The sequence below is a fragment of the Mobula birostris genome, chromosome 2, assembly GCF_030028105.1.
Source record: "Mobula birostris isolate sMobBir1 chromosome 2, sMobBir1.hap1, whole genome shotgun sequence".
Classification (NCBI taxonomy): domain Eukaryota; kingdom Metazoa; phylum Chordata; class Chondrichthyes; order Myliobatiformes; family Myliobatidae; genus Mobula; species Mobula birostris.
The window spans coordinates 3941289-3966841 of NC_092371.1; the positions used below are offsets into that span (position 1 = coordinate 3941289).

General features: G+C 44.7%; 1 protein-coding gene across 8 annotated transcripts in view; it reads left to right on the top strand.

Moving 5' to 3' along the window:
* Positions 1–25553, top strand: part of gatad2b (GATA zinc finger domain containing 2B) — a 141488-nt gene that overhangs the window by 66050 nt on the left and 49885 nt on the right. The gene's annotated exons all lie outside the window — the stretch shown is intronic.

The window sequence follows — 25553 nt, forward strand, 5'->3', positions numbered from 1 at the left end:
AGGGTTTTATTTTTCAAAATGCTGTGTGGCATTAGGAGCGATGTGTATGGGGGTGGGGTGAGGGATTTCCTCTCTCCTTGCCCGTCAAAGCAGCCTGTCTGAAATTCCTTTGTCTGAAAACAAACACACACACACACATTCACTCAGACACATATGTATGTGTGTGTGTGTGAGAGTGTGTGTGTGTATGTGTGTGTGTATATATATATATATATATATATATATATACACACACACACACACACACACACACACACACACACACAGTCTCACACAGACACACACACTCTCTCACACACACACACACACACACACACACACACACACACACACACACACACACACACGCTGGCCTCTGCAAATTCCTCCCCAGCCCTAGCTCTTGGGAGTCAGGAGCTTATTCTCAGGCAACTGTGAGTGCTGGCTGCCTGCCAGGAGAGCCCTGCTGTCGCAGACTACAAAAGGGTGGTCTGCAGTCTGGAGAAATTACAGGCCATTAAATAAGGAAGTGTGCACGGGCTTCGCAGGAAGCCACAACATTTTGTGTTCACGAGAGAGAGCGTGGCACAGATGAAGGGAGCATGAAGAAATCTCCCCTCCTTTTACCCTCGAGCCGTTCCGATCTGTGCGGATCCAAGCTGTCTGCTCCTGCCGGTATTTATTTTTCTCCTTAACAATTATATACTGATTCCTGGGAATCACCACCACTCAGCACTTCCCCACTTCACGATCCTGGTTGCGCTAAGTTGTTGGTATGAATGCCGCTCATTCATATCATCTCTCTCTCTCTCGCTCTCTTGCTCGGTCTCTCTCTCTCTCTCTCTCCCCCTCGCTCTCTCCACACGACTTCTTTCTTTTCAGCGGGGCAGCAGGCGGCACTCGCTGAGGAACGGGCCAGCCATTCACTTCCACAGCTGCATACCCGAGCTGTGCCCCCGCCCTCACCCCTGCTTGTTAGTCGCCTGCCAGTGCAAGCAGAGCAGCTCTCCCTGAGCAGATGCCTGTAGTCTCCACGCGGGCTTTCCAGCCAGTGAACTGTGTGCTTTCTTGCTGTCAGCTCCGTATCGATTTACAATGCACAGCCTCTCTCCATTCAGTCATTTGACCCTGTACCAGTTCCATGTGCATTAGCTTCTCCAACTCCTACAATCTGTCTTCCATCAGTCTGCTTCTTTAGTTACTGCCTCCCTGTCTCCCATTTTCTTCACCTCTCCCACTGTTACCAGGGTTCATTGCAGTTCAGCTCTTCTTCCTGCTGAAGAGTTTGTTGCTCCTGCCAGTCTAAGTATTGTCAGCCTGTGTAGTGGTGATGATAGTCACTGTCCGTGACCTCCTCCTTCTGTCAGTCGAGGGGGTGAGGGTAGTATTTGACAGTTAGCAGCACTAACTATTGGATTTCCTAACTTTTATTCAAAAAACCCACTGCTCTCATCTTCCCTAGAGCGAGATAGCTTCTTGCTCCATTCCAAACAGCATGCCTTTCTGTAAAGGTGATCAACGAAGAAAAATGTAGGGGATTTCAGTAATCTGTTATGCTTGAGCAAGGGGAGACTTAATAGATGACGGGCTGAATAGATGGCGGGTTTTGAAGTAGTAAATGAGTGTTTTCAGTGGATGGAGGGACCCTGATATTAAGAAAATAGAGCTGTACACAGAAACTGGCCCTTTATTCCAAGATGTTGTGTGTTGGACTAATTTCATCCAATCTGCCTACACATGGTCCATTCTCTGCACGTTCTTGTGCCTTTTTAAGAGCCTCTTAAACTCCTCTATCGTACCTGTCTTCACCACCACCCCTGGCAACACATTCTAATTACTCACCACTCTTGTTCAAAAAAAAAATCTTGCCTGGCATATCTCCTTTAACTTACTCCCTGTCACCTTAACCATGCAATATTAGACATGTCAATCCTGGGAGAAAGGTACTCACATGATGGGCATTATTGCACCTCCCATAAATGAGCTGAGAAATGCAAGTGGCATCATTGGTACAGAAGGTTTTGGCCTGCTGGACTTCCTTAGTCATGGCTCAGAGTATGGAAGTTGGGACGTCATGTTGTATTTGTACAAGGTGTTGATGTAGCGACATTTGGAATATAGACAGGGTGAATGAATAGTCTTTTTCCTAAGGATAGGGAATCAAGAATTGCGAGGCACAGGTTTAAGGTGAAAGGGGAGAAATTTAATAGGAACCTGATAAGCAGGGGACTGTCAGAAGAATGAGTATTGTCCTAGAACCTTTGACTGTGGATTGCATTCACTCTGAAACAAGAATCAGTTTCTGCCTGCAATCATCTCCTGGATATATTACTAAAACACATTTGAGAATGTACCCTGGCGGAAGCTTCCCACAGCGGTACCGAAGGAGTACTGCACTGATAGTGGGAATGTGAATCTGATTATAGACCTCTCCAGTGGGCATAAAGCCTCCCATAGACTGAGCTGGGAAACATAAAAGCCTAATGTGAGAGTTTGCAACCAACTACCTCATTACCAACATCTTAAATCGGTGGTAAGTGAAGTAATCCGCAGAAATGCAGAGCAGACTGGAGATGTGCAGAGCATGGGATGTCAGTGTTGTGGAAGGAAGTGCAGTTAGTGCTGTTTGTCTTAGCAGTCCTTGAACCACATCAGCAAATGTCTAGACGCCGTTCCCACGTGTTACAGCACGTCACGTTTCACTGTGTCAGATCCTACTCTGGTCACTTCCCAACGAGAGTTTCAGGAACCGGTGAAAGGCTTAATCTCACAGCACTGCATGGTTTCCATTAAACCTCACTTTGAAATTTGTTCACCCTTCAGTTGCTCACAAAACTCGAGCCGTTCGCCCCCTTTCCCTGCTGCCTCCAACACCCCGGCTCCTCCTGGTGTAAAAATGGACTGTTCCTACGTTGTACTATCCTATGTTTTGTTTGACTGGATCAGAATTAGCCTAAATCTGACTGGTCCAGTCTGCAGACCATGGCATTACCCCACAACCCATTCTCTTTCCTACCGGCTTGATCTTCCTAGAACGGGAACGGCTAATTAACTCAACCACCAACAGGTCTTTAGAGACCACAGAAACCCAGAGGCAACCTTCACAGTCAAAGGGGGAAGGTGAAAACTACATTTGGCACCTCATGGAGCCTGTCCCTCAGGGGCCGTGAGGAAGTCATGATCAGATTCCTGGAGCCACAGTTTCGAGTGACGAGGAAGCAGCCTTTTGCCTTCTCCATGCAGTGACCCATACTTACCAGCAGCATCATCTGCTTTATCTGTATTGTTCCAAAGTTACAGTCATAAGCAGCAAGTTAGAAACGCAGATGAACACACGCTCATGCGCATGCACACGCGCGCAGAAACATGGCTGTGTCCTTTGTACCTTCGTTGTTCCTCTGTATGAATCTAATCCTGAACCTGTCACAAATGATTCATCCATCTGCTTTTTTTTTTTATCATTTTGCTACGTTCTACAGAATGAAACCTATTTAAAGCATAGATTTTGCTCTTTTTTTTTAAATAGCGCAAAATTGTTATGAGTGGTTGCAGATCATTGGATAAATGTGTTTAGCCCTCTGATTTGCATAAATTGTCCCAACCAAAGCTGTTGTTGCTAAGCAACATCCCGATATGCAATATGGAGAGATCACACCACATTATCTCAATCCTGTCCGTGCTCCAAGTTCCCACAAACCCACATCAATTCAATCATACCACTCTGTTTTACTCTTCCCATATCCCTCTCTCCATCTTGCATTCCTCAATATGCTTTATTTCTTCTCCAACCTCAGCACATCCCAAACCTCTTCATGGTTAGAGTTCATAGCTGTGGTCACACGTTGAATTCAACAAGATCCTGCAGAGATGCTGTAGTTACTGCGGGCCCAGGGAATAAACTGCGTGAGGATATTCTCTCTCCTCTTCCTGTTCATGACTGTGGACTCTTTTCCACATACCTTTTGAGTGTAGCAGACTGAGGAGTGATCTTACAGAGGTGAGTAAAATCACAAAGGGCAGAGATAGGTTAAATGTACACAGTCCTTCTCCCAGAATTGAGGAATCAAGAACTGGAGGGCGTGGGTTTAAGATGAGAGGTGGTTTGGGGGGGAGAGATGTAATAGGAACCTGAGGGGCAATCATTTTACACAGAGGGTGGTAGGGTTATAGAACGAGCTGCCAGAGGAGGTAGTTGCGGCAGATACATTGACAATATTTAGAAGGTACATAGAATAGTATGGCACAGTATGGGCCCTTTAGCCCATGATGTTATGCCAGCATTTTAACCTAATCCATGATTAATCTAACCCCTCTCTCCTACACCACTCCATTTTTCCCAGTACGCTCAATTTTTCTTACATGCGTGTCCCTATTTAAGAGTCTCTAATCAGCCTCATCACCGCCTCAACAGTAAGTTCCAGACTTACCAATCTCAGTGTAAACAATCTACCTCTGACATCTCCCCTAAACCTTCTACCACACACCTTAAAAGGGGGTCCTCTGGTATTGGACATTGCTGCCCTGCAAAAAGGTGCTGGCTGTCTGCCTCTTATAACCTTACATACCTGAATCAAGTCACCTTTCAACTCCTTTTGCCTCAAGAAAAAAGCCCTAGCTCACTTAAACTTTCCTCATAATCCAGACAGCATCCTGATTTTCTTCTTTGTATCCTTTCTAATGCTTCCACTTTCTTCCTATAACGAGCGCACCAGAATTGACAATAAGTGTGGTCTAACCAGAGTCTTATAGAGCTGAAACACTACCTAGAGGTTCTTGTACTCAATCTCCTGGTTAATAAAGGCTTGGACAAGAATATGTCCCAAATGCAGCCAGATGGGGCCAGTTTAGGTGGGAATTGTGGTCAGCATGTACTAGTTGGGCTGAATGGCTTATTTCTGTGCTGTGTGACTCTACAGTAGGTGGAGCCTCATGCCAGTGTGTTAACCAAGAGCCACACTTCTCACAGTGCAGATGCTGTTCTAACATTGGAGTGCGATCCTCCATTTTGCCTGTGAGAATCTGAAGTGGGATTTTGGCACATAGCCTACTGCTTTGGTGAGAGTACTGTCCACTGAACCAGGCTAACTTCTCAGTCAGAGGATCCCTTCATTAATACCTAAAGAAAGCCCAATGGCATCAGTATTCACAGAGAGCTGAATTGCCAAGCACAGATTCTGCAGCATACAGGCCCTTCCAGGGTTACAAATACCTGACTAATGGGGAGCTCACTCATGTAGGGGTGTCCATATTATTAAATTTAAAAGTCTAAGCTCCAGTCACTCCTACAAATGGTCGAACTATTTTCCTTTCTTTCCTCTATCTCTTTCACTCTTTCTCATATTCTCTCTCACACTCTCTCATTCTCACTTTCTTATACACTCACTCTCCCCCAGCCTCTGTCTCTCACGCACTCTCACTCTGTCTCTATCTCTCTCACACACACACGCATTCTGTCTCCCTCTCACTCTCTCATTCTCTCTCTCTCCTTCTCATTCACAATCTTTCTCGCTTTCACTCTCATTTTCTTTCCCTGTCCATCTCTCTCTCCCCCCCACTTTAGTAATTGTTCTCTCTCATCAGTCTTATACACTTTTGATGCTGTTCATTACAGTCTGTTGTGGAATGGTTATCATGTTGAGTGATTTTTGTGCATTTTGTGACTTAAGGGCAAAGTCGCCTTATGGAACAATTTAAAAACAGAAGTTGTTTCTTACTCAAGGATGGCCTCTACATGATGTGCACTTCATCTCCCCTTTGCTGGATGCTGGCACATTCCTCTTCTCCTCCTCTTCTGACTTTGGAGCCCTCAGGTTTTAAATGGTTAAGCGTTTTTCAGTACGAGATTGTGCGGATGCTGGAAATCAGGCAGCATATACCTGTATAGAAATGAATAAACAGTTGATGTTTAAGGCCAGGACTGGACTGCCTGATGAAGGGTCCTGGCCCTAAAGGTCTACTGCTTATTCCTCTCCATAAACACTGCCTGACCTTCTGAGTTCATTTATCATGCTGTATGCTTTGTTCAGAACATAGTGTACGAGCTTGAGCTTGAACTTGAACAGAAGGCCATTCGGGCCATCTGTACTATTCTGCTCTCTGGTGGCCCACTGGTGCAGCCAATAGAGCTGCTGTGTCTCCTCCAGACACCCTGACCTCCAGCACTGCCTATCTGGAGATTGTGACTGTGTGGGTTTCTCCCAGGTGTCCCGGTTTTCACGCACGTCCCAACCAAGTGCGTTACTTGTCCATTGTAAATTGTCCCCGCTCTAGTATGGGTGAGGGATGGAATAGGAAGAATAAAAGAAAATAGATTCATGTAGGGTTATTGTTAATGGAGCTCAGTGGAACAAAGGTCCCATTCCCAGGCTGTATCTCTCTATATCTACTTCTACAGAGGCAGCAGCTTAGGAATTCAGGACCTACTTCAGGTTGAGATCCAGACCATGAACAGTATATAAGAGAATTTTTTCACTAGATCTCAGTACCTATGACAATAATAAACAAATTCACAGGGTGCACCTCTGCTTACTCTCTCTGGGAGGTGTTCAGTCTGGAGACAGTTGATAGGCTGTGGCAGACATAAAATGAGAATAATGTAGCGTTATTATGAATGGATAGATGCTGGTTTTGGTGGGTGTTTACACATGGTGTTATTGAGAGAAATGGGCCTTTTGGCCCAACTTATCCATGCCAAGCACCATACCCAAAATGCAGGAGAAACTCATCAGGCCAGGCAGCATCAATGGAGAGAAATAAACAGCTGATGGTTGGACTGAGACCTGATGAACGGTCTCGACCTGAAACATCAACTATGTGTTTTCCTCCATAGATGCTGTCTGACTCTGCTGAGTTCCTCAAACATCTTGTGTGTTTTGCTCAAAATTTCGAGAATCTGATACCATGGTGCCTACCTAAGTTAGTCCTATTTGCTCATGTTTGGCCCTTATCTCTCTAATCTAAACCATCCTATCCTTGTACTTATCTAAAAGTCTTTTAAATGTTGTTATTGTACCCCCCTCAACCACCTTCTCTGGCAGTTTGATCAATACACTGACCATCCTTTGCATGGAGAAGCTGCCCCTTAGATCCCTTTTGAATCTTTCACCTCTCACCTTAAAACTTTGTTCTCTAGATTTTAGTTCCCTTTCCCTGTGTGTCATCATGCTGTCTCTGTATCTATACCCTCATGATTTTGTACACCTGTTTCTGTATCCCAGTGTCTCTTCACATCTCTAACTTGTATTTATATTGCCCACCCAATTTCCCCTAAATGCAAAAAATGAACTTCAGGAGGAACTTGGAGCGGAGGTCTGTTCACCTCCAGAGATGCTGCCTGATCCACTGAGTCTCTCCAGCAGCATCTGTCTTTTCTTGTGTGTGCCCTGTATGCACCCAGGCAATCTATCTCAACTGCTCCTCGTAGGACTGAGTTCCTCTGGATATAAAAAAAATCCTTGAATACCCAGAGCAAATTGTTCATGACTGTATCTGTGGACCTTAATCATTGTCAGACTGCACAGAAACAACAACTTTTATCCATCCTGTCACAAATGCAGCTGCGCTGTCCGAGTAGTTAAGGCATTGGACTGGAAATCCAAAGGAGTTTCCCTGTGTAGGTTTGACCCTGCTTGCAGTGAGTCCACATGAATTGTTTTCCCAGCAACATCTCTTATTGGGGCTGCACGGTAGCTAATCAGTTAGCACAATCGCTTTACAGCTCCAGCAATCACCGATTGGTATTCGATTCTCAGCATTGTAAGGAATTTGTACTTTCTCCCTGTGACCACATGGGTTTCCCCTCAGTGTTCTGGTTTCCTCCCACGTTCCAAAGAATCGGTAAATTCTGGAAGGGGTGGTGACACTTGTGGGTTCCCCCAGCGCAATCCTCACTGATTTGATTTGATGCAAAACGATGTGTTTCACTGTATGTCTCAATATTTCAATGTACTTGTGACAAATAAGGCCAATCTTAACTCTTAAATCAATTATCATCCATACTAATCCCATTTCCCAGCCAAGGCAATTCAAGTGCTTGTCTAATGAATGACTCTGACGCTTGACTCGTCAAGTAAATGGTTCTTAATGTTAAAAAAATCTCTTGATCATGTCTTTCCTTGACCCTCACTTACAGTGACAGTGCTTCAAAAGTTCTTTATCGGCCAGGAGACTGATGATTGTGAAGGGGGCTTAATTAATGAAAGCCTGGCCTTTTCCTTATAGGTCTTTCTTCTGGCACTTCTCCCACTTCATGCCTGTCCTTTCCTGTCACATAGAATCAAGAGGATCTTCACAGCAACTGCAAGCATCCAGCCACTTACACCACATTTAGATCTGTGTGTCCCATCTCTGTTAAGAAGTACTAAAACGATTTGCTCTCTGGTTTGGTACACATGCTTCCTTCCACTTACCTCTGCTTACCTGTCATCGGACCAGCGACTGAGCTGCTTTTTAATTGGGGTTTATTTATTACTTGGAAGATGCTTTAGGTCTATTTTATGCAAAAGGAAGCAGTGAATGATCTGAAAATCCAGTGAACATGGGCAATATTGGTTACTGGGCAATTAAACCAAGGGGCAGACCATTATTATTTAGAGGACGAGGGGATCTCGAATGTGTATGTGCAGAATTGTAGCAGGAATGAGAAATCAAAACCTGATGGAGGTGTACAAGATAGAGTGGATAGTCAGAAACTTTTTCCCAGGGAGAAAATTGCTAATAGAAGGGAGCATTTTAAGGTAATTGGAGGAAAGTATCGGAGGGATGTCAGATGTAAATATTTCTTTACACAGACACCCCTGCCAGGGGTTTTGGTAAAGCAGATACATTAGAAGTTCTTACCAAACTCTTAGATAGGCACATGGATGATAGAAAAATGGAGGGTTATGTCAAGCAACACACATCAAAGTTGCTGGTGAACGCAGCAGGCCAGGCAGCATCTCTAGGAAGAGGTACAGTCGACGTTTCAGGCCGAGACCCTTCGTCAGGACCAGCTGAAGGAAGAGCTAGTAAGAGATTTGAAAGTGAGAGGGGGAGAGGGAGATCCAAAATGATAGGAGGAGACAGGAGGGGGAGGGATGGAGCCAAGAGCTGGACAGATGATTGGCAAAAGGGGATACGAGAGGATCATGGGACAGGAGGCCCAGGGAGAAAGACGGGGGGGGGCGGGGGGAAACAGAGGATGGGCAAGGGGTATAGTCAGAGGGACAGAGGGAAGTACTTCCGCTAGTGCCCCACCTCCCCCTAGTACCCCATCCATTATTTATTTATATACACACATTCTTTCTCTCCCTCTCTCTCTCCTTTTTCTCCCTCTGTCCCTCTGACTATACCCCTTGTCCATCCTCTGTTCCCCCCCCCCCCCCGTCTTTCTCCCTGGTCCTCTTGTCCCATGATCCTCTCCTGGACCTCCTGTCCCATGATCCTCCCCTGGGCCTCCTGTCCCATGATCCTCTCATATCCCTTTTGCCAATCACTTGTCCAGCTCTTGGCTCCATCCCTCCCCCTCCTGTCCTCTCCTATCATTTTGGATCTCCCCCTCCCCCTGTCACTTTCAAATCTCTTACTAGCTCTTCCTTCAGTTAGTCCTGACGAAGGGTCTCGGCCTGAAACGTCAACTGAAACTCCTCCAATAGATGCTGCCTGGCCTGCTGTGTTTACCAGCAACTTTGTTGTGTGTTGCTTGAATTTCCAGCATCTGCAGAATTCCTGTTGTTGGGTTATGTCAAGGATAGGTTGAGTGAGCTAGGGCTGTTCTCTTTGGAGTGAAGGAGGATGAAAGGTGACTTGATAGAGCTGTACAAGATGACAAGAGGCATAGATAGAGTAGACATCCAAAGACATTTTCCCAGTGCAGTAATGCCTAATACATGGGACCATAATTTTAAGGTGATTGGAAGAAAGTATAGGGGGATGTTCTGGGTCTTTACACAAAGAGTGGTGGCTGCGTGGAACATGCTTCCAGGGGTGGTGTTAGAGACAGATACATTAGGGACATTTAAGAAACTCTTCATCGGCACATGGATAATAGAAAAATGGAAGGCTATGCTGGAGGAAAAAGTTAGATTAGTCTTGGAGCAGATTAAAAGGTCAGCACTACATTGTGGGCCAAAGGGTCTGTACTGTAATGTTCAATGTTCTGTAAGCTTGAACTTGGAAGATATGGACTAAGCACAGACCATTGGCTTATACAGCATGAACAATTTGGGCTAAAGGGCCAGTTTCTATGCTGTTTCTGTGTGACAATATAATTTAGATGTGTGAGTGAAGTTGTATCGGATGTGAGTGTGTTGGGGAGACTTGTTTTGAAGGAGTTCAGTGGACACTGAATTTGATCAGCTGTCTCCTTTTATCATCACTACATTTGTTGGGAGGGGCAGTAAGACTGGTGTGGTTCCAGTTCAGCATAAAGACTATTGAACTTGGAAGTTATGGGTGTAGCATAGAAACAGGCCTTTCAGCCCATCATATCCCCCCCCATAGCATTTGACTGAGACTCCAGTAAGTAACCAGATCAGAAGGTGATGATGCCGTCTGCTATGTGATATCCCACTTCCAAATTCCAGTACTGAATCTCAGCCACTGTTTGCCAGTTCTCGCTTTTCCACATGAAATAGGAGGGTTTTAGACACTGGGCCCTTCATTCCCGTTCCAACATTCGGAACTGGCATTTGTTTATTATTGACACGTACCAAGATACAGTGAAAAGCTTACCTTGCACACTTTTAACACAGATCAAGTCATTACACAGTGCACTGAGACAGAACATTAACAATGTAGAATAAAGTATAACAGCTACAGAGAAGGTGCAGAGCAGGTAAACGATAAAGTAATGAGGTCAAGAGTCCATCTTATCATACCAGAAAACCATTCAATAGTCTTTATAATAGCTGGATGGAAGCTCTCAGTAAGGAATCAATCAGTAAGGAAGCAATCGGTAAGGGTCTCTTCTACCCAATGGAAGAAGGTGGCTGGGGTTTTTGATTATGCTGGCTGCTTTACTGAGGCAGTGAGAAGTATAGACAGATTCTGTCGGCGGGAGGAGGGTGGTGGATGGGGGGGACTTGTTTCTGTGATGTGTTGAGCTATGTCCACAACCCTCTAGTTTCTTGCAATCTCAGACAGAGCAGTTGTTATGCCAAGCCGTGGTGCATCCAGATAGAGTGTTTTCTGTGGTATATTGATAAAAATCAGTAAGGGTCAACAGGGACATGTCCTGAGGATGTTGAGGTATTGGTGAGTTTTCTTAGCCATGGCATCTTTTTTGTGGTTTGGCCAGGACAGGCTATTGGTTTCATAAGTTCATGGCTGAACTCTCACATTAGCATACGTTTCCAGCACTATCATTATAACCCCTGATTGCCTTAGTGTCTAGAAATCGGTGGATCTCTTTTCTGAATGGACACTACAAGTGAGCCTCCTAGCTCTGTGAAGAAAACTTCAAAGGTTCACCACGTTCTGGGTGAAGACATATCTCCTAGGTTCCAAATGGGCTGCCATGCATTCTCAGGCTGTGGTCTCTGGTCTCTGCATTCAAACCCTCTGAATATGGAGGTTAACATATGTGGCACCTGTATGTTGACCTTCAGTAATTTGTGGACAATCACACCCGCATCCTTTGGAACACCAACACTACTAAATTTCTAAAGAAGTTTTAAAGATTAGCTTTATTTGTCCCATGTACATCGAGACATACTTTGAAATATGCTGTTTTGCATCAATTCAAATCAGTGAGGAATTGTGTTGGGTGCAGCCGCAAGTGTTGCATGCTTCTAGTGTCAATATAGCATGGCCGCACTCAAGAATCCTAGTATACGTCTTTGGAATGTGGAAGGAAAGTTGAGCACCAAGAGGAAACCCACATGGTCAAGGGGAGAACATACAAACTCCTTACAGACTGCGACTGGAATCACACCCCAATGGGTGATCACTGACACTATAAAGCAATTGCACTAATCTCCATGCTACTGCTAATTTTTTGCCGTTTAACAAACATTCCACCTTTCCATTTTATGCAGCAAGATGCTGATCACATTTTTCCACATTAGACTTCATCGCTGTGCTCTCACCCACTCAGTCAATACGTGTATGTCCCTTGAAGCCTTTTTTACATTCTCTGCATTCAGCGTCCCGCATAATTTAGTATCATCAGCAAATTTGGAGCATTTGGGGCACTCAGTCAAATAATTGTAAATAGCTGGGACCCAAGCACTGATCCCTACGTACAACGCAGTACAGGAACAGCCCTCCAAACCTCAGAACCACTGGTCTTGCTTCTAAGTGAAAGGCAGGTGCTAAGTACAGTGTACAAATATTTTAAAGCAAGGCATATCTCCTCATTACTGCAGCATTAACTGGGGGGAGCTTGAACCATTTTAAATATCCTTGCAATGTGACTCTCAGATTGATTTTTATTTTGCCCTTTGTATTAAATGCCAGCCTAATCCCATCTGACTGCATAGGGTCTGTAGCCCTTCATTCCTGTTCTTCTGCCTGTTTAAGTGCCTCTTAAATATTGCTGTCATATCTGCTTTGACTACGTCCTCAACAGTCACAGCCTGCCAGCCCAAGAATTGGTAAATTGGTCTATTGTTGTCCCATGTACCCAAATACGGTGAAAAACTTTGTTTTGTTTGCCATCTATGCAAATCATTTTGTCACATTAGTACATTGAGTAAGTACAAGGAGAAACAATAACAATGCAGAATGAAGTGTAACAGTTACAGAGAAAGTTCAGTACAGTCAGACGATATGGTACAAAGCCATAATGAGGTAAATTGTGAGATAAAGAGTCCATTGTGTTGTATAGGGAAACTGGTTAATAGTCTTGTAACAGTGGGATAGGAGCTGCCTTTAAACCCATGCTTTCAGTCTTTTGCATATTCTGCACAATTGGAATTGGTTTATTACAACTCTATCCTATAACCATTCTCAGCTTGTTACCTGTGATTTCATGTACTCTCACCTTGTTAACCAGCTGCCTATGGAGGACTTTTTGAAAACCTTCTGGAAATCCAATAGAACACAACTTCTCATTCCTTCTTCTCTATTTTCCCGGGCGCCACAGTAGTGTAGCAGTTAGCATGCCACTGTTACTGCTCAGGACATTCTGAGTTCAGAGTTCAATTTCAACTCTCTTCTGTACGTCCTCCCCATGAAATGCATTATTGTAAGTTGCCCCATGATTATGCTGGGGTAAAATCAGTGTTGTGGGGTTGCTAGAGCAGCGTAGCTTGAAGGGCCGAAAGGGCTTACTCTGTGCTGTATCAATCAATCAATCAATCAATCAATCAGTTCGACTATTCATGGACGGTTTAACAAAAGTTCCTTGAACATGCCATCCCCTTCTCGCAATTCCTCCGTCTTCGCCGCATCTGCTCTCAGGATGAGGCTTTTCATTCCAGGATGAGGGAGATGTCCTCCTTTTTTAAAGACAGGGGCTTCCGTTCCTCCACCATCAACTCTGCTCTCAAACGCATCTCCCCCATTTCATGTACATCTGCTCTCACTCCATCCTCCCGCCACCCCACCAGCCTCCGGGTCCAACATATTATTCTCCGTAACTTCCGCCACCTCCAACGGAATCCCACCACTAAGCACATCTTTCCCTCCCCCCCTCTCTCTGCTTTCCGCAGGGATCGCTCCCTACGCGACTCCCTTGTCCATTTGTCCCCCCCCATCCCTCCCCACTGATCTCCCTCCTGGCACTTATCCTTGTAAGCGGAACAAGTGCTACACATGCCCTTACACTTCCTCCCTTACCACCATTCAGGGCCCCAGAACAGTCCTTCCAGGTGAGGCGACACTTCACCTGTGAGTCGGCTGGGGTGATACACTGCGTCTGGTGCTCCCGATGTGGCCTTCTATAAATTGGTGAGATCCGACGCAGACTGGGAGATTGTTTTGCTGAATACCTACGCTCTGTCTGCCAGAGAAAGCAGGATCTCCCACTGGCCACACATTTTAATTCCACATCCCATTCCCATTCTGATATGTCTATCCACGGCCTCCTCTACTGTAAAGATGAAGCCACACTCAGGTTAGAGGAACAACACCTTATATTCCGTCTGGGTAGCCTCCAACCTGATGGCATGAACATTGACTTCTCTAACTTCCGCTAATGCCCCACCTCCCCCTCGTACCCCATCGTTATTTATTTATATACACACATTCTTTCTCTCACTCTCCTTTTTCTCCCTCTGTCCCTCTGACCATCCTCTGGGTTTTTCCCCCGTTCCCCCTTTTCCTTCTCCCTGGGCCTCCTGTTCCATGATCCTCTCGTATCCCCTTTTGCCTATCACCTGTCCAGCTCTTGACTCCATCCCTCCCCCTCCTGTCTTCTCCTATCATTTTGGATCTCCCCTTCCCCCTCCCACTTTCAAATTTCTTACTAACTCTTCCTTCAGTTAGTCCTGACGAAGGATCTCGGCCTGAAACGTCGACTGTACCTCTTCCTACAGATGCTGCCTGGCCTGCTGCGTGTGTTGCTTGAATTTCCAGCATCTGCAGAATTCCTCGTGTTTGCGTTCCTTGACTATGTTCTTGTTTCAGTTCCAACAAATAGCTGGGAAGGCTGGGTTTATTTTCTTTGGTACGGAAGGATCTGAGGGGGACTTGATGGAGGTGCACAACATTATAAGGGGCACTGATAGAGTAGAGTCATACAGCATAAAAGGAGACCCTTCAGCCCAACTCCTCTATGCTGACCAAGATTCTTATCTAATCAAGTCCCATTTGCCTACATTGGGTCCATATCCCTCTAAACCAAGGTTCCTATCCTTGTCTTTTAAATGTCATCAATGTATCTGTCTCAACCACTTCTTCTGGCAGCTTACTCCAGATACTGAGTGAAAAAGTAGCCCACCCGGTTCCTATTAAACCTGTGAGCTCTAGTTATTTATTGCGCAAGCTGGAGAAAAGACTGGGCATTCACACTGGGAAACTTTTCCTTATCGCAGAGATTTTTGAAGCTAGAGGGCATAACTAAAGGGGAAGAAGATTTACAACACCCCCAACTTACTATCCCACCTTCTACTTCCTCATCCAGGTCATTTATAAAAATCACAAAGAGTAGGGGTCCCAGAACAGATACCTGTGGAACACCACTGGTCACTGTCCTCCATGCAAAATATAAACCATCCACAGCTACACTTTGCCTTCTGTGGTCAAGCCAATTCTGGATCCACAAAGCAAGGTCCCCTTGGATCCCATGTCTCATTATTTTCTGAATGAGCCTCGTATAGGAAACTTTTTCAAATGAAATCCATGTACAGTACATCCACTGCTCTACCTTTATCAGTGTGTTTTGCTACATCCTCAAAGAATTCAATCAGGTTCGTAAAGCATGACCTGTCCTTGACAAAGCCATGCTGACTATCCCTAATCAGATTATGTCTCTCCAGATGCTCATAAATCCTGCCTCTCAGGATCTCCTCCAACAACTTTCCCACCACTGAAGTAAGACTCACTGGTCTATAATTTCATGGGTTATCTCTGCTCCCTTCCTTGAATGAGGGAACAATGTTCGCAACCTTCCAGTCATCTGGTACTTCTCCTATCCCTATTGATGATGCAAAGATTATTACCAGAGGCTCAGCAATCTCTTCCCTTGCTTCCCACAGTAGTCTGGGGTATATCTTGTCTGGTCCTGGCGATTTATCTAATTTAATACTTTTCAAAAGCTCCAGCACATCCTCTTTCTTAATGTCTATACACTCAAGCATGTATGTCTATACATTCATGTGTTCCAGTCGGCTTTAAGTCAATCCCACAATTGCCAAAGTCTTTTTCACTGAAGCAAAATATTCATTAAGTACCTCCGCTATTTCCTCTGGCTCCATGCGTACGCTTCCACTATTGCACCTGATTGGTCCTATTCTCACACGGCTCATCCTCTAGCTCTTCACATTCTTGTAGAATGCCTTGGGATTTTCCTTAATCCTGCTCGCCATGGCCCCTTCTAGCTCTCCTAATTTCATTCTTGAGCTCCTTCCTGGCACCCTTGTAATTTTCTAGAGCTCTAACGTTACCTAGTTTCTCGAACCTTTTGTAATCTTTTCTTAACGAGATTTTCCACATCCTTTGTGCACCAGGGTTCTTTTACCCTACTATCCTTTCCCTGCCCCTATGCAAAACTCCATGCAAATGTTCCCTCAACATTTGCCACATTTCTGCTGTACATTTCCGGCAGAAATATGCTCCCAATCTGAGAACATCTGCTCCTAATTTATGTTCCCAAGTTCCTGCCTAATAGCACCATATTTCTCCTTACCCCAATTAAATGTTTTCCCAAATTTTCTCCTCCTATCCCTCTCTAGCACTCTGGTAAAGGAGATAGAGTTGTGATCACTACGTTCAAAATGCTCTCTCACTGAGAGATCTGACATCTGACCAGGTTCATTTCCCAATACCAGATCAAGTACACCCTCTCCTCTGGTTGGTTTATCTACATATTGCATCAGGAAACCTTCCTGAACACACCTAACAAATTCCACCCCATCTAAACCCCTTGCTGTAAGGAGATGCCAGTCAATATTAGGAAAGTTAAAATCAGCCATCACAACAACCCTATTATTATTGCACTATTCCAGAATCTGGCTCCCTATCTGTTCCTCGATGTCTCTGTTCCATTGGGGGTCTATAAAAAAAAAAGCATTCAGTAGAGTTATTGCCCCCTTCATGTTTCTGACTTCCACCCACAATAACTCAGTAGACAATCCCTCCATGATTTCCTCCTTTTCTACAGCCATGATGCTATCCCTGATCAGCAGTGCCACTGCTTCACCTCTTTTGTGTCCCTCCCTGTCCTTTTTGAAACACCTAAAGCCTGGCACATTCGGCAGCCATTCCTGGGCCTGAGTCATCCAAGTCTTTGAGGGAGACCTGAGGAGACAAAAGGAATTAGGTGTTACTAGATTAAATAGTTCAGCACAGCATCGTGGACCAAAGGGTCTGTTCCTGTGCTGTACCATTCTACACTTGGTTTATGCTTTCTCTTTCCCTCTTTCCAATTTTCCAGCATAATGGAATTTTCTGCAAAACCAGGGGATTTTGGAAAATTTAAAACCGATGCATCAACTAACTCACCAGCCACTCTTAAGAACCGTAGAATGAGCTCCTATCAGGAGCTGGAGTGTTGGCAGCCTAGGGCAACAGAAGTTTGCTCGGTATCACTACCGGAGTTTCAGGACAGCAGAAAGCTCCCTGAACTTATTGAGCATCTTGCTACCCGGGGTGCCCTCCTGAGATCAAATGCAAACTGGATCAGAATCAGGTTTATTATCACTCTTAGGAGGTGCAGTTTATTGATTTGAGGCAATCAGCTCTCATAGGACTTATGCACTGTGCTGAAATGGGTGGGGGCCAATGGACTCTCAGTGGTGGGTAAAACTGAACAACATGACTATGTTTAGCAAGTTGCCAATTGACAATATTATTTTCTAGTTTTTTCGTAAAATTTCTACAATTCCTGCTATGCCATTAGGTTGTAATATATTCTTGCTCTGTAGAACACACGTGTCACAGGGTACTGGTTGGTTCTGTAATCTTTAATTCTCAGCTGAGAGAGTGCATGGAAAAAGGCACCAGTGCAGCACACTGACTGTAACAGTTGCACTCTTTAAAACAGTACCTGCAGCAATACCAGTAATAGTTTGCATCTTTTGATAATTTACGTTTCAGGTTGAAGTTCTTGAACTGGACTAGTAATGAAAGATTTTGACGCAACACCTCAACTGTCCCTTTCCCCTAAAGATGCAGTTCAATCCGCTGAGTTCCTCCAGCTGCTTCAGCCTCTTGTGTGTCAGCCTGATAGTAACCCTCTGTTTCGCTCTGCCTGACCCGCTGAGTTCTCTGGCAGCCTGTATTTTGTTCCAGATTCCAGCATCTACCGCCCCTGGTGGCTTCCCTTTAATCTGTGTGCTATACACTTCAACTTCCCCCGCCGGAGACATTTGTGGAGGGTTACGAGATTTATCCATTCACCAGGATGGATAAATACCAGGCGGATCAATCACAGTTGTTGCGGTCTGCGTTGCTGTGACGCGTAGTTACATTTTGGGAGAGGTGCGCATCAGGCTATGGCGTAGGGATCCGCGTAGGCTCTGCTTAGGGTTCGCGGCGATGCTGAACCTACGACGACGAGTTGACGCACAAGTACAAATCAGCAGTTCAAGTTCGGCACGGACTGGAAGGGCTGAGATGGCCTGTTTCTGTGCTGTAATTGTTGTATGGTTGCTGCCAGCTTACAGGCCTTCTGGATGCAGTCTGGCCAAGGGGTTCTCAGAAACTCCCAGTTCGAGATGCAATCATGAAATGAAATAGATGGTCAACCCAGTCCCAGTCCTGTAGCTTCATTCACGACCTAGTAGCTCGCCAATGTCTGTGCACAGACTGCAAAAGCTGTGTTTAATTAAAATGACGCAGCGCCACTCCTTATAATTAAACACTACTGTGATGTAATTATATTCAACTGTGCAATGGTACAGTCGCTGTTGCACTGAAGTTGGAGTGTTTTATTGTGAACTGTTAAACAGAGTGTATAGCACAGAAACAGCCCGCATTCAGCCCAAGCATCTCCACCAATGTTGATGCTCTGCATGAGCCATGACAGAATGGCAGAGCAGACTTTAATGAGCTGATTGACCTACTTCTGCTCCTATGTTTTGTGGTCATTAATTCTGCCTTTCCCTTTACAGGTGCTGCCTGACTACGTTGTCACACTTTGTCTTTTTTTAATGACATCCCATAGCATTTTGCATTTCGTAGAGTCATAGAGTGGTATAGCAGGTCTACGCTGATCAGGTGCCCATCTGCTTGTATTTAGCCTGTATCCCGCTAAACCCTGTCTAAATGTATTGTAAATATTGTCATTGTACCTGCCTCAATTGCTTTCTATGGCAGCTCATTTCATGTTGGTTTAGTTTTTAATTGTCCCACAAGCAGAAATCTGTTCTCTCCATCTTCTCCTAGCGAATCTTTTCTGTTCAAGAGGAAGAGTCTGAGTCCTTTGCATCCTCTCCTCGTTGTTACAAATCTCTTAGTTCTTGTAAATCATTCTTCTTGCTGTTTCCGTAGCCAAAAGCAGTCAGAACCTTGCACAGGGTTCTAGGTGTTCTCTTCTGAAGGCTATTGTCTCTGATCAGTTTTACATTTAAGAGTCATTCAGCATATTAACATGCTCTTGGCCCAACTGGTCTATGTTGACCAAGATTCCAGTCTAAGCCCTTTGCCTGTGTTTGGCGTATATCACTCTTAACCTTTGCAATCCATGATTCAAAGGTCTTTTAAAAGTCATTACTGTACCTTCCTCAACTACCTCCTCTGGCAGCTCATACCATGTACTTATCAGTGTAAAAAAAAAAGTTGCTCCTTAGATAGCAATTAAATCTTTCCCCTCTCACCTTAAACCTATGTTTGATTCTGCTGGAAAAAAGACAGGATGCACTCACCCCATCTGCGCCCCTCAGGAATTTATACATCTCTATAAGATCACCCCTCATTCTACTACACTTCAAGGAAAAAGTCCTAGTCTCCATAACTCAGTCCTCAGTAACAGCCTCATAAATATCTTCTGGACTCTTTCTAGCTTAATGGCATGTTTCCTATAGCAGGTGACCAGAACCGAACACAGTACAGGTGTGCACCACTTAACGTCCACTCGGACAACGTCCAATCGCATATACGTCCGTATTTCCGATCGGAGAATGTGACGTAGAGGATGTAACCAATCTCGTGTATCACGCTTCTCTTGAGTGTAGTAGCGTTATCTCTCTGTTTAATTTTCTTTCAAAAATATTACCGTAAAGTGCATCAGGGCTTCCAAACGCAGGTTATTGGACCTGAAACTCTTCCAGTGGAACACCGTGAGGAACTTGAGAACAGTGATGTGGACGATTCTGATCATCCTTGATAAATTGTGTGTGATATAGGGTAAGAAAGTGTTTACATAAAGGTTTAAAAAGTGAAAAAAAATTTAAAAAGTTAAAATGAAATAAAAAAATTATAGTGTATATATGTATATATTATAGTGTACAGTATACAGTTTTAGTGTAAGTTCTTGACTATTTAGTCAATACAGGTACACTACAGTACTCCATATAGGTTTGCTAAGTATATAATATGGTGTTCACACAACGTCCGATTTCACAGAACGTATCGTGGACGTTAAGCGACCCATACCTGTGCTCCCAGATGGCGTCTCACCAATCTGTTGTACAACCACACACAACATTCTAACTTCTATAGTATACTCTGTTTTTCATTTGCTTGAAGCAGTTTTTTTGCAGTTAAGTGTCTAATGCTTTTTTGTACTTTTGGTGTGAGTGTGGGACATTGAATTTCCACCTGCTTCTCATTCTAGAATGCATAGTCAGAGTCAGGATTGGGACTTCAACAACTGCTTATAGGGAAGAAGGAAGCATCAGGGACAGAGAGTCCTCAAGTGGAGCTAATTTTATAGACAGAGAATTGCATAAATTGTCTTGCACGTACATGATCCAAAGTTCAAAGTAAATGTTATTACAGATTTCCCCCGCCATCCGAAGGTAGAGCGTTCCTATGAAACGGTCTGTAAGCCGAAATGTCGTAAAGCGAAGAAGCAATTACCATTTATCTGGGCTGACATTTACGTGTCGGGCGGCACCTAATTAATTAGCATGTTTGTTTCGGCTTTTTTCTTAAAGATGTGCTGTGTGCTTCCCGGCTACCGCTGTATTCTCCACGAATCGGTATCTGTCTGTGGCCCGGGTGTTGGGGTAGTGGGACACTGGGGTGTCATCTCATCGTCTGTTTCCATTAGAGCAGGCAGCTCATCTTCTATGACTGCCCGCCTTGATGTCGAAGGTCGAGGTTCGTCGTCTGCTGTGGCTGATGTGGAAGGCTTGCTTGACTGCTGAGCCTCGTGCATTTTTCTATCATACAGTTCTTTGTATGGACTCAAACCATCCTGCAAATATCCCCTAAACCTACATACCCTTTCAAAATTAAAGTCATACTTTATCATTGCAGCGAAAATCTCACGCAGTTGCTTCACGTTCATTTCGCTACTGCATTCGGTTTCGATTGTTATCCTTTCCTCTTCCAATTGCATCAGCTCTTCATCTATCAGTTCTTGGTCATGGGATGCCAAAACCTCTTCAACATCTTCTTCGTCAGCTTCCATAAGCCAAACTCACATTGTCCTTACTTCGTTTACCACGATCAAAACGCTTAATTATGTCTATTTTTACACTGTGTAATACCCTTACGAACTCTTTCAGGCTTTTCTAATACCTTAGAACTCATCTTGCAAATGGCTGCTCACAGGCATGTGTTTAAGCAATGCTGTTCCGAATCCAGGGGAGAGCGGCTGCTCGGGGCACGCGCTGATTTTTTTCGTAACAGTGAAAACACCTTCTGTTAGCGAAAACAGGGTACTAATGTAGGTCTTTCGTAACAGTGAGGTTTCGTAAAGCGAACGTTTGAAAAGCAGGGAACACCTGTATCAGAGTACATATATGTCACCATATACAACCCTGAGATTCATTTTCTTGTGGGTGTATTCAACTGACTATAACAGGATGAATGAAATATCAACCAGAGTACAGAAGACAGGGTGACTTGGATAGGTTAGGTGAGTGGGCAAATTCATGGCAGATGCAATTTAATGTGGATAAATGTGAAGTTATCCACTTTGGTGGCAAAAACAGGAAAACAGATTATTATCTGAATGGTGGCCAATTAGGAAAAGGGGAGGTGCAACGAGACCTGGGTGTCATTATACACCAGTCATTGAAAGTGGGCATGCAGGTACAGCAGGCGGTGAAAAAGACGTATGGTATGCTGGCATTCATAGCAAGAGGATTCAAGTACAGGAGCAGGGAGGTACTACTGCAGTTGTACAAGGCCTTGGTGAGACCACACCTGGAGTATTGTGTGCAGTTTTGGTCCCCTAATCTGAGCAAAGACATCCTTGCCACAGAGGGAGTACAAAGAAGGTTCACCAGATTGATTCCTGGGATGGCAGGACTTTCATATGATGAAAGACTGGATGAACTGGGCTTGTACTCTTTGGAATTTAGAAGATTGAGGGGGATCTGATTGAAACGTATAAAATCCTAAAGGGATTGGACAGGCTAGATGCAGGAAGATTGTTCCCGATGTTGGGGAAGTCCAGAACGAGGGGTCACAGTTTGAGGATAAAGGGGAAGCCTTTTAGGACCGAGATTAGGAAAAGCTTCTTCACACAGAGAGTAGTGAATCTGTGGAATTCTCTGCCACAGGAAACAGTTGAGGCCAGTTCATTGGCTATATTTAAGAGGGAGTTAGATATGGCCCTTGTGGCTACGGGGGTCAGGGGGTATGGAGGGAAGGCTGGTACAGGGTTCTGAGTTGGATGATCAGCCATGATCATACTGAATGGCGGTGCAGGCTCGAAGGGCCGAATGGCCTACTCCTGCACCTATTTTCTATGTTTCTAAGACAACAAGCTGTGCAAATGCAAATATAAATAAATAGCAATAGGTAATGAGAACATGAGATAAAGAGTCTTTCAAAGTGAGTTCATATGTTGTGGGAACATTTCAATGATGGGGTCAAGTGAAGTTGATTGTAGTTATCCCTTTTTGTTCAAGAACCTGATGGTTGAGGGGTGGTAACTGTTTTTGAACCTGGTGGTGTGAGGCACTTGTCCCTTCTACCTGGTAGCAGCAACGCGAAGAGAGCATGAACTGGGTGTTGGGAATCTCTGATGATGGATGCTGCTTTCCTACGACAGTGTTTCATGTAGGTATGTTCAGTGGTTGGAAGGGCTCTATTCATTATGTACTGGGCTGAATCCATTACTTTTTGTAGGATTTGTCACTGGTTTTTCCATACCAGGCCGTGATGCAGCCAGTCAATATACTCTTCTCTGCACGTCTCTAAATGTTTGTCAACATTTTAGATGTCACACTGAATCTGTGCAAACTCCTAAAGAAGTTGAGTCGCTTCAGTGTCTTCTTTGTCATTGAACTTGCATACTGGGCCCAAGATAGGTTCTCTGAAATAGTAACACCCAGGAGTTTAAAGGTGCTAACACTCTCTATTTCTGATCCTCCAATGAGGACTGGCTCATAGATCTCTGGTTTCCCTCTCCTGAAATCTATAAGCTGACATTGAGTGAGCAGTTGGTGTTATGACACCACTCAGCCAGATTTTCAGTCTCCCTCTCGTATGCTGATTCATCACCACCTTTGATTCAACCAGCAACAGTGGTGTCATTGGCAGACTTGAATTTAGTATTGGAGTTGTACTTAGCCAGTCATGTATGTAAAGCAAGTAGAGCAGGTGGTGCTCCTGTCCTGATGGAGATTGTGGAGGAGATGTTGCCAATCTGAACTGACTGAGGTCTTCAAGTGAGGAAATCCACAAGGAGGTATTGAGGTCCATGTCTTGGAAATTATTGACTAGTTTTGTGGGGATGATGGTATGGAGTGCTGAGCTGTAGTTGACATAGAGCATCTAGATATTCCAGGATTGAGCAAAGAGACAATGAGATGACATCTATTGTGGACCTATTGCTCCAGTAGGCAAATTGGAGTTGATCCAAGTCACCTCTCAGGCAGGAGCTGATGTTTTCCCACCAACCTCTCAAAACACTTCATCACTGTGGACGTAAGTGCAACTGGGTGATAGTCATTGAGGCGGGTCACCACGCTCCTCTTGGGCATCAGTATAGTAGAAGCCTGCTTGAAGCAGGTGGGTACCAGACTCAAGGGATTAAAGATCTCAGTGAACACACCGGCCAGTTGATCAGTGCAGGTCGGTACGTAGCCAGGCACCCAGTCGAGATTCACCCTCTTGAAGGCAGCCTGCATGGACTGAGGGATGTGGGAGTTCACTATGGCTCCTTCATATTCTTGGCAGTCAGAGTGAGCATAAGAGGCATTGAGCTCACCTGGAAGCGAAGCTGTGCTGTCTCCCGTGTTGCTTGATTAAGTTTATAAGAGGTTATAGCCTTCAAGCCCTGCCACAGCTGTCGGGCATCCCTTGTTGACTCACTTGGTCTGGAATCTCCACTTCACCCTTGAAGTGGCTTTCCAGAGATCGTACCTGGACCTCTTGTAACTTTCTTGGTCTCCAGACTTGAATGCCTCTGATCTGGCCCTCAGCAGGTTTCGGATCTCATGGTTCGGCCAGGGCTTCTTGTTGGGGAAGACTCTGAATGATTTAGTGGTGACACACTCATCTACTGCTGCTTTAATGAAGTCCATTTAATGTTTTAATGGTGTAGTCATTCAAATCTCTAGATGAATGCTTGAACATTACCCAATCCATTCACTCAAAACAATCCTGTAATCACTTCTCTGCCTTCTGCAACTTCTCTTTGTTGTCCTAATCTCTGGAGCTCTAGTTTTTAGCCTCCAGGTAGGAATAGGACAGCCAAGCGATTTGATTTACCAAAATGCTGTCTGGGCATGGAACACTAGGTATTCATTATCTTATTATAACAGTGGTCTAGTGTGTTGGGACCTCTGGTGCTACAGGTTATATGTTGACGGCAATTGGGCAGGGCTTTCTTCAAACAAGCCTGGTTGAAATTTCCAACTATGTTTCGAAATGAGTCGGAATGGGCTGTTTCTTGTTTGTAAGTGACATTGTGTGGTGTCACGAACGCTCGATTGTAGTTGGAGGTAAACTATGGTCAGGAAAACGGATGAGAACTCCCTTGATAAATAAAACAGACAGCATTTAATCATTAGGTGTTCAAGGTCGGGGGAAACACTAGTTCAACAGAACCACCATGTCAGAGCACCAACCATAAACGTACACCTCCTTTTGCCTTTCCTGAGTTAGCAGTTCAGTCCATTCTGTGAATGGAGAATCCTCCTGGTTAGACTGCTGAATCTGGGAGCCCAGAGAAAGCCAGCTTCAATCAAGCATACAATTGAGCAGACTCTCAGTTGCCTCCAGTACAGCAGTTTTTGGCGTCAGGCCCTCAGTTTTGTTCTTCAGCAACTGCACATTTGCAAATAAGATGCCGGGTAGAGGAAGCCTCATCCCCTGCATTTCAGCCTGGTTCACATTCCCCCTCTCCTGTCTCACTTCCGGCCATAGTAATGAACCTCACAGGTGCCATGCCTGACTGGTCCAGGCTCTTCAGTCATATGAAGATCACTGAGTTGTTTTAAAAGTCCATTGCTTGGAGGGAGGTTACATGCTGCAGATTCCAGTAGAAGTAAATCAAAAGAGGTATATTTAAGAGAAATTTTGGAACAATTTTCTGCAGGCCACAGATGATTCCCAGTGCCAACTTAGTCCAAACAGTATATGCCAGTGTGTCTGCTCCTCATTCAACAAGGGAGTAGAGTGGGATCATTTGCCTGCAAGAGCTGCATTGCCTGTTAATGTGAGAGTCAGCGCTCTGACTCTTCAAAGCCACTGAGATTCTGTGGTAATGAGGCAGTTAGTTGGCATGCAAGAGCTTCCAGAAACAGTTATGAGGAGTCCATAAGACAAGGGAGCAGTATTAGGCCATTCAGCCCGTAAAGTCTTCTTCACCATTGGATCATGGCTGGTTTATTTTCCCTCTGAACCTTCTCTCCATAACATTTGACGCC